Source organism: Pseudopipra pipra, chromosome Z (assembly GCF_036250125.1).
Source record: "Pseudopipra pipra isolate bDixPip1 chromosome Z, bDixPip1.hap1, whole genome shotgun sequence".
Classification (NCBI taxonomy): domain Eukaryota; kingdom Metazoa; phylum Chordata; class Aves; order Passeriformes; family Pipridae; genus Pseudopipra; species Pseudopipra pipra.
The window spans coordinates 27,242,758-27,261,433 of record NC_087581.1 but is presented as its reverse complement, the minus strand read 5'-3'; the positions used below and the strand labels follow the sequence as shown (position 1 = coordinate 27,261,433).

General features: G+C 37.2%; 1 protein-coding gene across 30 annotated transcripts in view; it reads left to right on the top strand.

Moving 5' to 3' along the window:
* The window catches only part of PTPRD (protein tyrosine phosphatase receptor type D), a 1,159,674-nt gene that overhangs the window by 602,919 nt on the left and 538,079 nt on the right, over window positions 1–18,676 (top strand). The window lies entirely within an intron of this gene.

Here is an 18,676-nt window from a genome sequence, read left to right as displayed (position 1 = left end):
AATAGGATGAAGTTGTGTCAGGGGGGGTTTACACTGGACATTAGAAAAAGATTCTTTACTCAGAGGGTGGTTGTGTACAGGAACAGGCTCCCCAGGGAAGTGGTCACAGCACCAAGTCTGACAGAGTTCAAGAAGCGTTTGGACAATAGTCTTGGGGAAGGTCCTGTGCGGGGCTAAGGGTTGGACTCAATGATCCTTGTAGGTCTCTTCCAATTCAGCATATTCTGTGATTCTGTGATACTGTACCTTTAGTATTTTGGCAATAATTTGCAGTTCTTCAGTTACACAAATCTTACTTCATCAATAACTCACGTAATGAAAAACTAAAGAATATTCATAGTATCTAACTTTAGTTATGAAGTTTGAAGTCTTCAAGATATGTCTATGTCTTTGTTAGGAAAATGCAATCTATATTACGTTCTGTAATATGACAAATATTTGGATAGATTTATGTATATTGGCAAAAACTTCATTTTAGATGTAAACACTGGTGGTGATCCAGCATTGCTCAGAGGCCAATTGGTTAGACACAATTCAGGTTCCTTCTAATTTTCTGATTGTAGTATCAGTGGAAAGAAAACTACACCAACAAAGCAGAGTCTTTAATATCTTGTGATTTAAATGTGGGACTAATGGGAAGTAAAGAAAATGGAGTTCAGGTTGGTCATACAGCCAGTAGTCAACCTCAAGAAATAAATTATTTTACCGCTGAGTAGAGACCTTCAGGTCCAGCAAACCAGATCTCTCTCCCATTTGCACAGTACAGTCCAAGGCAGAGTTTGCCTGACTATGGGGAATATGTGGAAGCACTATATACCTCTGCTGGACACAATTTATGGCTCTTCATAGAAATATATGTTTGTCCTAACAATATTCTTTGTATGTCACTCTTTATATATTGGTGTTCTCTTTCCTATATATCAGAATCACGTGACCACAACAGAAACCTCAGTACATAACAATGGAAATTCTAGCAGAAACCAGGGTGCCTCTTAGACTCAGTATTCCAGGAAAAACAAAAGTTGCCCTTAGTTATTATCAACAACTGCTCAGGTTTCTGATACAAGTAATAGATTTAACTGTTATTTAAAAACTTCAGGAGAGGGCAGGTTTAGGTCCTACATTACATTATGAAAATTAATGTTCTCATGTCTTATAGGATCAGGACATGTATTTGGGATAGGAATTAATTCATTAGCAATGATGAAGGTTCAGCATAAAAATTCTATACATAATTATGTATGTGTATTTATTTTTATCTCATGAATTTCTTACCCTTAACCTTTTAAGCATGATAAAAGCCATTAAGTGATTCAAATTGTTTTTTTGTTTCTTCATCCTGCAGGAATCTTTAACGTGATTCTCAAAAATACATTTACAGACAGTTTGGGCAGGTGTGTGACTGAAAAGGTCAAAAAAAAGTCAAAGCATACTTAACAAATATATTTCTGCACTCCATCACAAAGATCCTTTTGGTTGCATAGCAACAACCTTTTAATTACTACTTGCAACATAGATTTTAATAATTTAATTAGTATTTTTCTTCATTAAATTGTTTCACCCAATAAATTTAATGCATTCAATTCATTCCTTGTTTTTAAATGGTCCTTTTAACTTCCCTTCCTTGCCCTTTCAGCATCTTTGGCTAAGCAGTAGGGAATAAAAATCTCATTAATTTCATATCAAAACCCACAAAAATAACTCAGCCTTTTCCAATAAGCAAAGAGATATCACTCTTTGTAGCTGAAGTTGTTGGAGTCGAGGTAAGCACTGGTGAAGTCATTGGCTTCATAAAATTGTTACAGTACAACCACAAGGAGTCTTTTGCAGGACTGGAATTAAAACTAAGGTTTTCAGAGGCAAAATTCAGTGTGATGTGGCACATTTAGAGTGGTCTGCTCTTAGAGATAGTGATGCTGCTGAGAAGCTCAAGCCTACAAGAATAAACTATTGTGAGAAAAAGAAAATGTTCCTCTGGTTTAGAAACCTTCTACTTGGCATAGAAGCATATTTGGTGTTTTTGCACATGGAAGTTTCACACACCTCCTTGTTTCTGCATTAGGCATTCTGTATTTCTTTGTCATTCTCATTGGTGAGGTTTTTGTTCCAGTTGATTATGTGAGGGGGAAGGAGATAGTATCTAAGCAGCTACAAACAGCATCCACATTTACGATAAAAATATAAATTATTAATGTTTTGTTGTCTGTTGCCATGTATTTTTGCCATTTTAGTGGACTAAAACATTCAACCTAAGTCTACTGGGTATAAGTGAAGAAGATAAAGGAAACATTCCCTCTTAAATAGTTTTCTTAGCACTACTGACACCTGTATTGGCAGGTAGCAAGAAATTTTTGCTCAGCAGGAGCATCTATGTAATATAATCTGTTGTCTATGCCCTCATGTCTGCCTACCTTCTGAGATATCATCTGCTGAAGACTTTAATTTTTAAAGCTCTTAAAAATTTTGTAAGAGTTTATATTTTCATTTCCATTTATATTTTGAAGAAGTATGCTTTTCTGTCTTATTCCCCTAAATTAAGCTTGAATAGCAACTGAAGTTGTATGTAATAGACTTCAATATCTGAATATCTGAAACAGATACTGTTTCTGTTACCAGTATAAGTGGTTTCTGAAAGTGTTCTGATATATTTAGTATCTCAAATATTATGTACTGAAATTAAGATGATATTGCGTGATGGGTAGGTTTGCGTACCCAAAAACCCTCTTTCCATTTCCAAAAATAAACAGTTGCACTTTAATAATTTCTGAGAGGCTAACATAATTTTAATTATTTTTATGTTTAAAATCTTTACAATGTTCATGTCTCCTCCTTCATCATCCAACATTACATGCACTTTCTGCTTTCCCACCTACACTGTATTTTCATAGCAATTTTTAGATTATCGTGTATCATTTTAAGACATTTTACAGGTGATTTGTTAAAACAAAACCACCAGACAAGACATCATTAGCCTTGTGGGTAAAACCTAAAAAAATTAAACTCATTCATTCATTATCTCTCTCATTACAACATGTTTGTCTAAATAGAATTAATAGAGTACCTACCACAGGTTTTCTGCATTGACTGCACATGAATTTGTGGATGTTAATATCCAAGGACATTAAAACAAAAATAAAAGAAATTAGATCCTTTCAAATAAGTGATACTTTAATGTTTGGTCCCATAAAATAAAATAAACATTATAAAAAATTAGGTCTATAAACATCATGAAGATGGATAAGTTGACACACCATTCGGCATATCTCGGTTTAATAATATTATATTTCATTTCCCATGCTAAGAAAACAGCCATTACCCAAAGCAGCCACTCGTAAACAGCCATTGTGAACAGATTGCATCCTTGTTGGTGGTATGATAATTGAAATAAGTTTACCAGTCTTTTATGAGGAAATACCAGATGTATAAAACACCTATTAATCAACTCAGTTTTGCAAACGTCGGTTTTAATGCCAACAGCTATCAAAGAATAAATGGAATAAGAGGAAAAATATCAGAGAATTAGCTAAATGACTCAGCAATGTGTTGTATTGCTTGCAGTCAAAGAGGCAGAAGAGGAAGCAGTCTAGGTCAAAAAGATCGTATCTTTTGGGCTTTGCTTACGGACATTGATTTTGCTGTTTATACCTGTCAGATTTTGAGTCTCTGTAACACTTATAAGCCTGCTTAAAACCAACTTTCTGAACAATAGCAGAAAGAAACAGCTGCCCATCAGTCTCTCATAGATGTTTGTTTCTCTTCTGCTAAATACAATTTTCAAGGATTAGTTCCGTGTTTACACAATGGGCTTCAAAGGCATTACCTGTCATGTGGTGAGCTGAGCTAATGTAAATATCTTCTCTTCCTGGGTAGATTCAGATTTTTTTTTTTTTTAATGTGGGGAGGACTTTGGAGCCATCACAGGAACATGGAAGAGGCAATGACAAGGATGAAAGAGTGATGAATTTCAGATTCATCCCTGAATTTATCTGTGTAATTTCTGTTTAACTTTGGTTTCTAGACAGAAGAGAGATAAAAATCTCATGGGAAGCTTTCATGTTGTGATTGCGACACTCATCTCTTCTGAGTCATATACTGTTTTTATCTACAACCATTTCTGTTTTTGCAGAAACTGTACTTAGCTGGTGAAAGAAGTCATAGAACAAGAGCGGATTCATCAGCTGCAGTTACTTAGATAATGGTGGCAGCAAGACAAGCTGTAAGATGCTTCGCTACTCTATGAGTTGTAGGACTGCATTGGCCTTTGGTCGGAGACTACACACACATACAGTCTTTTTGCATTGCTTGAACCACTAAGAGCAGTTTGGAACAGGCAGCTCAGTGGAGTGATGAAATTACCTTTCTGACTATAGTAAGCCAATTTAACTTACATCTTTTCAGCCGGTGGCGTAAGTCAACAAGATTGGTTTGGCCAAGAGAAACAGCTGATACTGAAGGCTCTGTTGGCACTGAAGGAGGGCTGTCTTTGGACCACCCCTAGTCTGTTCTTGTGTTCGTTGCATTCTTAGACCACATCTTCCTATTATTTCTAGTGAAAGGTCTACAGTTCCACCACCCAATGAGTTTGACATGCAAAAGCATCACTATGAGATTTCAAACAAAGATAACCATAGTTAAGAATTTATAAGAATTTACTTCTATTCATTACTTTTACTTAGAAGCCAATGGAATAATACATAATTGCAGGCATGCAAGGCTGTGAAAACATCAGTTTACATCTCAATTTCTACAACTACTTAGAAAAATACTTTGTTTATGCTACATGAAACTTTGAAAAGGGCGCACAGGCACATTAGTGAGTCTGATTACAAACTGGAATCAATCTATAGCTGCATTTGAATGTTTCTTTATTTTAACAAAACTATGTGCACAAAAGGCAAACTACTGACAGTGTGACTGATATTTTTGATTCAGTGACAAAAGAGGGCACATTTGAATGAAATAATTTTCTGGCAGGTGAACAATGAAGAGGGAAAATATATCCACATTTAGCTAACTAATTAACCAATTGAGGCACTGGCATTGATCAAGGACATGGAAGGACAATGATGTAGCTTTTGCTAAACCTGGCAATAAAGACCAAGTCTGTAAGACTCCTGGCACTGAAATCAATATTAATCTGTTACTAAGGAACAGCTCAGCCATTCAGAAATTACATAGAAAGCTGGTAGTCTGTCTTTAAGCCATACGCATAAACATATGACATGCATACAGTTGTTTGTACAGCAAGAGTGTTATATAACTTTTAAACCTTGTAGTACTTCATATAAATTTTCTTTGGTATGCAATTCTTGAATTTTATGGCAAAGAAAGGAGATTGGGTTGCCAAATTCAGTGAGTTGGACACTGATGTTTTTAGACACTTGAATACTGCCCTTAGGAGAGAATCTGTCTCAAATTTTTATGTACATACTCAATATTACTGCCTGAGTTAGGTTCACTGACTCCTTGCATGAGTACAGTTAAGCACGTATATAAACATTTACAGGGATGTAATGTTAATCATTATTCTTATCACTGTAAAACTATATAGTTTACAGTAGTTTGTCCCACCCATCTTAATATTATTCAAGTTGTGGTACTAGTTTGGGCAGTTCATCAGAGAAGCAGAGCCCAGACCAATGGGCAGCTGATGCAATCACTGGTATATACCTGACCAGAGAAAAGCTTCCTGGTGGAGACTGTGGTGCTGTGGTCAAGAAGGAAATTCCAGTAGGAACCAATATGCAATTTTATAACAGTAGGAATTTAAAAGCATAGAAACTTCAGAAGTATTTGTTGTCAAAACAGAAGACATCTTGGCTAAGAAAAGTTAAGAGAAGGCTTATTACCAGTATAACAAGTACTGTTTGCTATCAACTCATTTACTGACCTTTCTCCTCTTTCCCCTTACAATAATATCACTTCTGTCTCCTAAGTGACATTAGTTTGGCTCACAGATATTCTAGAGCCATTCTGCTGGATGACATGTGCAGCGATTGAAAAATATAATCCTTGCAATGAATTAAATGAAAAACTAACCAGAAAAGCAGTACATATTACAAGCATAATAGCTGGCTTGAAAGTGTATCCTGGGGTTTCAGATGATGTCATAATCTGCTACAGCAAATTTAATAGTATTGTTGCCTGGAAGCTAAGCCATTATACTATGTTTAATTTCACTAAGATGTAAATTACATGGTTCACTGTTGTATGGTACTGGCTACTACCATTTTAGATTCTTTTTCTTGCAGCCGTGAGGAATTCTAATATTTATGGGGATTTTTCTTAGCTTAGTCTACAGCTGTTATAGATTTTTTTTGTAAAGCAATTATTTTACCCTCCCTTATTTGCTATTGCTCCATTGCATCTCTGCACTCATCTCTTTTCTAGAAATACTATCAGAATTAAAAGCTGACTCTTTGAATTTAACAATAAATATTCAGTCCTTGAAGAAGAGAAAAGCGATATGACTTGAGAGTGACCTCTTGCCTGTTATCACATTTGATTTTAGTGGGTCTTCAAGCCAAAAGGAAGATACTCTTCTTACAGAAAATAGACAATTTGTGTGCTTATATTCCATCTTTTATGGTAACTGCCAGAATGAAATTCAAGGAGACATTCAGCATTACCACATGACTTTTAACAGAAAAAAAAATAGATAAAACTTGCTCCAAATATGTAGATCAAAACTTCTGTTATAATCTGAAATTTGTAGCTGAACCACATAGGAAAATAGCCTAGATGACCATCCATAAAACATAATAGATGTATCTTTAAAGTAGTACAACATTTTTTTCTACCATTAAAAAGGAATGCAGTAATTGACTATTAGTATCTGAACATAAGCTTTAACGATAATGATTTATTGACAATCTATTACAAGTACTGTGATATATGGTAATGAAAACGCTATGGGAAGCTTATTTTTTGTCCTTTCAAATGTCGGTTAGCTAAAAAACTTTTACTCTTGCACATCTGTATATGTGTCTCTCTGCACTTGTCTGTGGGTGCATAATTTACCTATCTATGATGCTTGCCAATTCTGTGCATCTGACAACACAATTCTAGGTAGGCTTATGCATATATGGGAAATTCATGGAAACTTTAGATTAGCTTTCAGAAGCAAGTATTGTTAATAAAGGGGTGATTCAAAACAGAGGTATGCCTGAGAAGACATAAAATAAACCAACAAAAGCTGGTTTCAGTTATAAGCCCCACACATTTAAAAATAATTTAATCTTTGTTTTGAAAACTTAAAAGTAAATATGAATGTTCCATGGCTCACATTTACAGAAATGTGTTAGTTTGCTGCCTGTCATGTAGCAAAGTTGGCTTTGTTCATGTAGCAAAGCCATTGCCTAGATTTTGATTCTAGCTGTATTTGTTTGCTTATTGTAATTGTTGTGATCTACTGACACAACTTCCCATCTTTATATCACAGCTGTGGCAGAACAATCATTCAGTAGCTCTGAAAGAAAACATGCTCTGAAACATTTCCATGATTAATGGTCATCTTAAAGCAGAAATTAAAATGTCTCATATCAGAAAAATATTCTAAAACCAGCCTGAAGATCTTTTTGATATTGTCAGAATTTGTCTTTAAAATTGTCTATACAGGACCATGAAGTCATGTCATGGAATAATTCATCTGGGTTTTTGTTACAAAGTTGAACAAAAATATTTGTGTTGTGGTTTGGGACCAGTGTTAGGGGATGGTTTTTTTAGGCTGTTTGTTGTTAAAAGCTGCTTTAAGTAGTATAAAAAAATAACAGTTTAATGATCTTAACTGAGGCTTCTCTGACAAAACTGTAGCCAACCCTTAGGAATACTTTCCTCTCACCTTCACTTCCGTCATTTGTGAGTTTTAATGAGCCTACAGACAAAAAAATCCAAAATGCCATCCTACTCTATGTTTCAATTCCTTCTCTTCCTTCTGTAGTAGCCTACTCAAGATATAGAAAAGTTGTGGGGAAATATTCTGGAAGTTTTTTGCAATTTTCTGCAGAGAAGTTACAAACCACTTTTAAATTACATGTAATGTACATACACAGTCACTAATAAAAAAGCAACAAGGGTTAAGAAATTATTTTATCTGTAAGATTCTCCATGAAAGACACCCTCCTCAGCACCATAATAATGATCTTCACCAGGGCAGGTGGAGACATCATATTCAGGATTCAGAACATCATAAGTACAGCTTCTCTGCTCCTGTCCTGATGAGGGAGGGGAAAGGTGTAAATTAATATCTATGTGGCAAATTATTATCTACATCTCTTATAATGCATTTAACTGCTTTATTGGAGTAACATCAAGAGACTACAGTTTGCTTTAGAGTGCTATGGCTGAAATTAAGAGAACAGTACCAGTCCCTGAAACACAAAAGATTGTGAAAATTGTTCTACACTGCAAATGGACGGTAAATATCACTTCAAAATCTGCCTGCTCTCCCAGGCTCTCTGGATCTTTCATTTGAAAGAAAAAAACTTGCAAATTATACAGTAAAGAAATGTAATGTAGTCATGGAAGTAGTCAATTTTCCTCTCTTTTATTGCAGTTTGTATATATGTGGTTGGGGCTTCTTTTAATCCAAATAAGATGTCTGATATTCTGTTTATCAGAATTGCAGGAGATGTGATTACTTAGTGTTTCATGCTCAGTGAGTAAGGTATTCTAAAAATAAAATGGCAGTGCAAAGCAAGGACGTGTCAGGATAGTGTCAGGAAATCAACTCTTGTCCTTTTTTCCTCTTTTTTTTCTGTAAACATCTACTAAATTAGGCCTTTTAAAGAAAAAAGTAGGTACAGTGGGGGTAATATTTTAATTCCTGATTAAAAAAAAAAAATTTGAGTCTCTGATGTGTCTGCTTTATATAACAAAGAAAATATTGGAACTTAAGAAGTTCTTTGAAAGACGTACCAGTTACTGTGAAATGCTCAGGTGCAGTTAGTGCTTTCTCTCTTAAAAATAAATTTACAGGAAATGTAATTACCTGGTGAGCATATATTTTTTTCCACTTCACTGAAAATTGTATGGTACTTTTCTCAATATTCCTCTGTATCTTGTCTTCTGAAATCTGATCTCAGAATACAAATTTTAAAGAAATAAACAGTGAGCAACCATGAGCATAAACCAGCAACCCACACCCATGTGCTGCAACTTTCTGCTTTGAAATGAGAATCATGTGGACTAAGCCTAAATTCCAAACGCTTCTGGTTTATGTTTCTCTGAGTTGCATAGTTGATATGCAAAGTCCACAAAAATTTGAATGATATTTAGCCCAACATTATTCCCCATCTCAAAGCTGAATCAATGGATTTTGTCTGATTTTCCATCGTTTTTTGCTAGAGTCAAGATCTACAACTGTAACCTGATTCTGTAGTATTACATTCCAGCATACTGAAATATATTTAAATCTTGACATCTAAAATATAGTTACATAGTAGAAGATAGCAAGAAACCACTATGGATTAAATGAGTTGTTTAGTTCACAGTTCCATATTTAAGTGGCACATACAGAAATGCTGTTTATTTTTTTTACTTTCAACAGGGTTATATTTAGATACCATATAGAGATACACACACACACACATATATACACACACATATATATGGAACTAGGAAATTAATCTTTAGTTTTTTAATCTTTAAATGGCTCCTTTCACATTCATGATACTTTTCCTAGCTGGAGGAATATGTAAAATTTGTTATTATTTGGAAAATGAAATTCTAAGTAACTTCTTTATAAAAGGATTTTTAAAAACCTCAACCTTTGCAGGCTTAAGCCAATCACAAGCCCTATGTTTTGCATTTGCATTGCTAATTTATCCTCATTTTATTGAAAATTCTGGAATTTTAGCACATTTTTTTAGGCTATTTCAGTATCACATTGCATGCTGTCAATGTCTCATTTGAGCCTAATGTTTTATTCAATATCACATGTATAGCACTATATAAAAGTAATGATTCTGAAAGATGAGCAGAGCTAAAGCATTTTTGAAAATTTACTATGGATGTTATTTTATCTTTATTCAATAGCTTTCATAATACAAATTGGTAGATGAATTCTATTTTTGCTCTGACCAGTTTGATTTCTATTTTTTAAGACAACTTTTACTTCTAGATAATTTTTGGGAAAGTATGCTAAAGCAGACAGAAAAATTTCTAGTCTTGTTACTACATCCCAAAACACCTGGTTGTTCTTAATATCAAAAGTATCCATATGGTTCCCATGGTAAATGATTAAAATATTATGAACTTAACAGGGCTTTTATAGTAAGCTTACCTTTAGCCAAAAGAAATTAGGAAATTAACAGTGGCCAAAATGTAATTTATTTTTGTTTTGTAGTTGATGTAAATTGAAAAAATAAAACCTTAGAAAATATTTCAATGATGCCTATATAAAATTTGATAACTTATATTATATGCTGAAATATTTCAGGTTTTCTTAATTTTTTTCTTATTTGCCAAAAAGAGCAAAGAATGAAGGTTTAGAAACAGATCTGATTTCTTCTCTGTTTTTTATTCCAATCCTTCACATATTTTCCCCCTTCATTATGATGTGATCTGTCAACTAAACTACAAAAAAAAAGACTGTTACCAGACACGCTTTTTGTCTCAGTCTGTTATTACATCCTAGTTTACATAAGAACACCAGAAATACCATACTTGAGCAGAACTATACTCTGTCCAGTGCAATAGATTTTCCTCTGGTAGTGACAATAGTAGTTTATTCCACCTATTCATGAAGTCGTGGAATCATATAATAGTTCACGTTGGAAGGGCCCTCTGAAGATCATCTAGTCCATGACTGTGTCACAAACAGGAACACCTCCCACTTTGATGTTGCTCAAAGACCCATCTAGCCTGACCTGGAATACTTCCAGGGATGTAGCAACCACAAGTTCTCTGGGCAACCTGTTCCAGTGTCTCACCATTCTCACAGTAAAGAATTTCTTCTTAATGTCCAGTCTAAACTTACCCTATTTCAGTTTAGTGACAACTTGTGCTGTCACTAGAGGCCTTGATAAAAAGTCTTTCTCCATCTTTCTCATAAGCTCCTCCTATACAATAATAGGCCAGAAAAATGTTTCCTCAGAGTCTTATTTACTCCAGGCTGAACAACCCTAACTCTAACAGCCTTTTCTTACAGGAAAGTTATTCCAGCCCTCCGCCCCTTTTCGTGGCCTTCCTCTGAACCTGCCTTGAACTAGATGCAGCACTTTGCTCTTGGCCTATTGAACTTCATGAACTTCTGATGGGCCTATTGCTACTTTTGAAATATGACAGAGAGCACCTTAGCAGCTTAGCAATTTTCTGTGCTAGCTCCCTCATGACTCTGGAATGCATCTTATCCTAAGGTATATTCCTTGCCTACTTCCCCAGCATTTACATTCACAGAATTAAGGTGGTTAGAGGGCCTATCCCTGCCTACTCTCTTTAGTATTCATTTACCATTTTGCCTTAAACTTAGAATCATAGAATCATAGAATCACAGAATCGATTGGGTTGGAAAAGACCTCCGAGATCATCGAGTCCAACCCTTGGTCCAAATCCAGTCCATTTACTAGATCATGGCACTCAGTGCCACGTCCAATCTGCGTTTAAAAATCTCGAGGGATGGTGAATCCACCACCTCTCTGGGCAGCCCATTCCAATGCCTGATTACTCTCTCTGTAAAGAATTTTCTCCTGATATCCAACTTAAATTTCCCCTGGCGGAGTTTAAGCCCGTGCCCCCTTGTCCTATTGCTGAGTGCCTGAGAGAAGAGACCAACCCCCACCTGGCTAGAACTTCCCTTCAGGTAGTTATAGACGGTGATGAGGTCACCTCTGAGCCTCTTCTTCTCCAGGCTAAACAACCCCAGCTCCCTCAGCCTCTCCCCATAGGACTTTTGCTCCAGTCCCTTCACCAGCCTTGTTGCTCTTCTCTGGACCCGCTCCAGCACCTCAATATCCTTTCTGAACTGAGGGGCCCAGAACTGAACACAATACTCAAGGTGTGGCCTCACCAACGCAGAGTACAGGGGAAGGATCACTTCCCTGGTCCTGCTGGCCACGCTTTTTTTGATACAGGACAAGATCCCATTGGCCTTCTTGGCCACCTGGGCACACTGTTGGCTCATGTTGAGCTTCCTGTCAATTAGTACCCCCAGGTCCCTTTCTGCCTGGCTGCTCTCCAGCCACTCTGTGCCCAGCCTGTAGCGCTGCATGGGGTTGTTGTGGCCAAAGTGCAGGACCCGGCACTTGGCTTTATTGAACTTCATCCCATTGGAATCAGCCCATCTCTCAAGTCTGTCCAGATCCCTCTGCAGAGCCCTTCTGCCTTCCAGCAGGTCGACACTCCCTCCCAATTTGGTGTCATCAGCAAATTTGCTGATGATGGACTCAATCCCCTCATCTAAATCATCAATAAAGATGTTAAACAGGACTGGACCCAACACAGACCCCTGGGGAACACCACTGGTGACCGGCCGCCAGATGGATGCAGCTCCATTCATCAGCACTCTCTGGGCCTGACCCTCCAGCCAGCTCCTAATCCAGGAGAGGATACACTTGTCCAAGCCATGGGCTACCAGCTTTTCCAGGAGTATATTATGGGAGACAGTGTCAAAGGCCTTGCTGAAGTCTAGATAGACCACATCCACAGCCTTCCCCTTATCCACCAGGTGGGTCACCTGATTGTAAAAAGAGATCAGGTTGGTCAGACAGGACCCCCCCCAAACCCATGCTGGCTGGGTCTAATCCCTTGTCCATCCTGAAGGTGCTGTGTGATTGCACTCAGGATGATCTGTTCCATAACCCTGCCAGGCACCGAGGTCAGGCTGACAGGCCTGTAGTTGCCAGGGTCCTGCTTGCAGCCTTTTTTGTGGATTGGGGTGACTTGTCTCATCATTTTGCAAATCTGCTGATACTGTTTACCTCAGTAACTTTCTGTGGTAACAAATTCCTGAAGTTCATTACTGTTTCTTAATAATCCGTTTTAAATTGCTCTCTTCCTCTTTCAAACTAATATTCTCCTCGTCTTACCTCCAATCAGGGAATAACAGGGCTCTCTTTGACTTACGCTTCACTTTCTTGGCTCAGTCCATACCCAGTCTCTGTCTTCGCCTCTTCAATGGTAGAGCTGCAGCCTTTTTAGTCTCACTTCTTTAAGCTCTATTCTCTCTCTTATTTTAGTGCTCTGTACCTCTTCTAACTCCACTTTACCTTCAGGGAAATGCAGAGAAGACAGTTGCATAAAATATTCACAGTAAGAACATACAAAGATTTTATATAATATCAAAATTACAGCCTCTATCCTGTTCACTACACCTTCTGATTGTGATAAGCATTTTCTTGGCTTTTGTGAATGCCACTATGCAGATTTCAGAGAGCTGTCAACGATAATTCCAAGATATCCCTACTGAGTTACAACCGTAATTCCAAAATCAGTATTCCGTAAGTACAGTTTTGATCTTTTTTTTTTTTTTTTTGTATCTGCACAGAGATCTGTCACCTTTTTTGCTTTCTCACTCAGTGTCGTGAGGTCCTTGAGCACCAGCAATAAGGCATTCACCATCAATAAGGCATTTGGCTACCCAAGACAGCTTAGTTCTAATGACCTCCAAAACCTTACAGGTCACTGAAAGACATTGAGCAAAAACTATTCCCACTACAAAACCACTGGCATTCTCCAGAATACCACATGGTATTTTTCTACATTCTGAGCAGTGACCACTAAATCTTCCACTTTGTGATTTATCTCTTAACTGCTTTCAATGTATAAAAGGGACACAAAATATTTAGTTTCTCTAAAAATATTCAACTGGCAACAAAAATCAAGGGTTTTAAAAATCCAAGTGTGTTATGATTACCAGATTTCCTTCATCCACATGTCAGTTAACAATATTTCAACACTCAATCAAGTCATTGCAGCAGCGATTCCCTTTACAGAAAATGAGCTGTATCCACCCATTAAATCAGTGACCTTTTTCTTTACTGAAGAACCTTTCATGAGCAGAAGTCAGAGTTTTTTGTCTCTAGTTCTCAAGTGCTCTCTAGTCCTTCTGGCAGATGCAAGTGACTTCAACTTGCATATAGCATCCTCTGACAATGTGGCTTTTGCCACAAGTGGTTTGCACACCTCAGGGAGTAACTTGACAATTTAGTGTTTGAGTTACTTCTAATTTTTAAAGTGAATGCTATCCTATCCCACTATCCAATTCCTCTATTTGGTCTAATCCATCTAGAATTTTCCTCACAAAAGGAAACAGAGAAATCTTTCCAAAGTTTTCACAAGTGGAGATTGGTAGAAAGAATTCTCTGAGCTTCCTTTCTGTTATCAGTCTCCAGTACCCCTTTTACGCAGGTTTTATCAAGTAGTGCTACTGATTCCCTACAGGGCCACCTTCTGGTTTTTTGTTTAATATTTTGCTGTCACCTTATCCCCTCAGCCTCCACCACCCCTTCCTTCTTCCTGTGCTTAACTTTACTCCCAAATTCTCCATCTTCTCCCCCTGTGTGGAACAGAGAGATTGGGAATTGGAGTGCATTAAGTTCATCACACGTTGTCTCTGCTGTTCCTTGTTACACTCTTTCCCTGCTCCACTGTGGGGTCTCTCCCACAGGGAAGCAGTTCTCCATGAACTTCTCCAGTATGAGTCCTTCTCACAGGCTGCAACGGTCCACGAACTGCTCCTGCATGAGTCTCTCAGACTGGGTGCAGTCCTTCAGGACCAAACTGCTTCAGCCTGAATCCCCCATGGGGCCACAGGTCCTGCCAGAAAACCTGTTTCAGTGCAGGCTTCCTGCAGGATCACAAACTCCTTATATAAGATCATTTGACCAGATAATTTTCTTGTATTTCTGAGATGTTTACATCTGGATTACCAGCAACCTTTTAGTGTAGCTGTTCTCCTGAAAATAAAATAGTTTCTATTTCGAGAAGAATCAGATGTTTTCTGTCAACAATATACATAAGTTTATTCTTATATTGTTCTAATTTCCATTTCTCTTCAGTCTGTAATTCATTCCTCTTCTAGTAGATATTTGGGTCAACAATCATTGTTGGTGTTAGTAATACTAATATACAGATACACATGCTCTTTAAATCTATTATTTCAATTAAGAGTCTGGACAACCTTGACTGTCCTGAGGCCTTTGCAAAATACAGAAAAAATATTATCCAAAAGTTTATATTTGAAAAGCAGGGCGGAGGTGGAGGGGGGGTGAGGGTGAGAAAGACGAGAGGGAAAACATAGCTGCATTTTTTAAATAATTCTATGTTCCTTCCATCCCATTAATTCCCTAAATTATTTTTCCATTCATTTTTCCCATGACACATTCATCACTTTCAAAAAACCAGAGTCCAAATGAACCAGATGTGCTGAACGTGCAAATAACTGAAAAATAGGTTTCCCTGGAAACCAGATTAAAACCTTCAAAACAGCTCCACCTCCTGCTCAGCTTGCATTGACTTTTAGCAGTTCAGTAATAGCAAATCAAGACACTCATACCCAGATTGTCCCCTCCACTTACATGAGCAGGGGGTAACCAATTCAGGCAGGAATCGGAAAGGAGAGACTTCCATGTCAGTATTTTTCATTTTTATTCTCTGTAAATCTGTAACTCTTCGGTAATAGCAGCACATGGAATGGGTAGGATGGGTATTTTTGCAGATGGTATCAGACAACAGCTGCCTTTCACATTGTCCCTCAGCAATCCCATGGTTAACTATGTAGAATATCTACTAGAAGGCCACTCCAATTAGCACTCATTTATCTGGAATCCCTTCCCCGGAACTTTTCATTGGTGTTTCAATGCATTTTGAAATTCAGATGGGAACTAAATGACTAACCAGAAAATTCACCTACCATCATCTGCTAGCTCTTCTTTCACATATTCTGCATCGTTCTGCAGATGCTAGAGGTGTAGCAATGAAGGCAAACATCTTCCCTTGACTGCATCCTGCCTCTTCCCATGGTTCTCAGTAGTTCATGTGATTGAGTTGCCTTGGTCCTTGCCAAATAAAACTTCTAATACAGTACATCTGGTATGATCACAATGCTGGAACACTTTAGCATAGCTTTGACCCTTTGTGTTTCTTCATGCAGTACCAATGCAAAAGGAATAATAGAGCCCCAGCAGATGCTCTACAATAAGTAGCTCTATAATAAAGAACTTTTTTCCTTAATGTAATGAACTTTTCTGACCTTGCACATCTTTCATTTTACAAACCAAGAACACTGCAGTGTAACTAGAGAAATGTTGTGGTAACAATAAAGTTCAGTGGAAATTTTCATCACTTTTTGAAGCAATCATGATTTACCCTGAGAATGAGAAGAGGAGACCCTTTGATGCATTGCTCCTGTTTTCATTCCTCATCTGATCAGGGAGAGGTGGAATAAATCACAGTGCTTCCACCCAGACTAGAATAAATTTCTGAAGGGAAAGCTGAGTGGAGAATACTTCTTAAAAATTGTTAACTGAAATGAATGCAAGACAGCAAACAACAGAAGTATCTTGTCCTGTTAATGAGATGCTTCTACCTGGATTAGTCTGTATTTGCTGTATTTCTAATTAGTTTTCATTTTATTAACATGCTAATGTTAATATGATACATTACTTTCAGTCATGCAGGCACAAAGCCAATTTTTAGAAAACTGGACTTCTAGAGAACAAAAGTAGGGAATCAATGAATAAGTAATTTACAAAACTACTCAGCCTAACTCTATGCCAGAGAGACAGAGTTTATAATCCCTTTTTTTTTTAGTATGCCACTATAATTAACAATGTGCATATGACTGGCATTAGCAGTGATCTCCTCTGGAAGCTGGCACCTAGTTTTTATTCTGGTCTCCTTCTTGGTAGAAGCAAATATTTTACCTGACTTTGTTTCAGTAGAGGCGCATCCTTTGAATAACAACATAAGAGAGAGTATCTGTACAGCATAGGATGAATGAAAAACAGAGACTCCATTCCTCCTGTCCTTTAAAAAAAAGATAAACACCTACAAACCCACGTAATTTCTAGTGAGTAGGTTCTGGTTCATCAGAATGTAGAGCATCTTGTTTAGTCGACAGTAGTAATAGTGCTTGGACTCAGGGAACATTCTTATTGATTCATGAATATTCCAAGGGGATAGATTAATCTTTTGTGAACCACAGAGCTCTGATGAAACTGCTGTTTAACATCCGAAAGTACCAAATTCATCTTCTCCTTGTACAAAAGAACTTCCTATAATAAAGACTCTTTGCAATAGCAGTAAGGCATCTCTGAGGAGAATGTTTATCATGAACTGTTTGCATTTTGAAATAGACATTTTGTCATGTATTACACATCTAACTAAGGATATGAGTATGGCAATATCCAATATCTTCCATTCAACTGTATAGCTGAATTATTACTTGAGACATTCTGTCTATACATTTGTCTAAGGACAGATAAGCAATTCATTAATTAAACTTCATAATCTTCATGACCTTTATTCTGGTTCACATCTTCTGTCGGTATATGCAAAAAATCAGACAGATGGCCCACCATACATATTAAGGCAGGCAGTTAGATCACTAGATGGGTAGACAGAATTCAGCACAGGTAGAGAAAATGAGTCATGGTTATCAGAACTTTTACAGAGAAATCTATGCCTCACATGAGAGAATAAACCCAGACATTGTCCTGATAGTCCAGAGCTCTGAGGACTAGACAGCCTCATTGAGTTGCTCATAGTGCTCAACCAGTCCTGTGTCCCAGCACAGAGCAGATCTGATCTGTCATGTCCCAAATGATCCAGCAGGCTCAAGTGACTTATTCCTTAGCTGAATGCTTCTGATATAAAACAGCACCTTTATTCTGGTCCTGTGCCCTGAACTGCAGCTACCCTGTAATATCAAGTGTGCTTTTGCAGAGATACTTTGTTTCGTGGGTCAGCAATCCGTGAAACTCCAGGTTTAGAGGTTGCAGAGCACTTGCACATGTCTTTCTAAATGCGGTCTAAACAGTGAGTAGCCTATTTATGTCATGACCTCTACAATCTGATACCATTTCTGTACACTGACTATGGCCATATTTGGCCAAAATGCTATTCATCTGCATAGTTTTACTACTAAATTATCCATGAAGGATATAGATATAAATTTGAATATTGCTCTGTGAAATAAATTGTGTAAGCAGGCTTAAAATGAAATCCTACAAATGTTTCTAATTGTGTAGGTGGAAAAGTATCTACCTGCTTATTCAATTTGCGTACTTTGAGAACATGGCATTTTTCTTCTCCTTCCTTTCTTTTTCTTTCTTTTTCTCTTTCTTTTTCTTTCTTTCTCTTTCTTTCTTTCTCTCCTTCTTTCCTTCTTTCTTTCTTTCCTTCTATCTCTCTCTTTCTTTCTTTCTTTCTTTCTTTCTCTCAACTTTAGCAATTCAGCACGGTTTCTGTTAGGAGTTTTGGTCTCTTATCTACTTGCCTTTGGCAGCAGAGCCTCAAATTGTGTATTTCATGAATATTTAATGTGACGTTTACATGGAATGCTAAGGAAATAGAGAGCAGATGTATATAAATGTCACCAGCAAGAAGAATTTTGATTATAGCAAAAACCTAAAAAGTGCTGAGTATTACCAGAAGGTCCATGCGAAATATGTGTGTTATGGAAAAGTTACTTTGCTTTCTATTTAGCAATACTGATACCACTGTGTTATCTACTCAA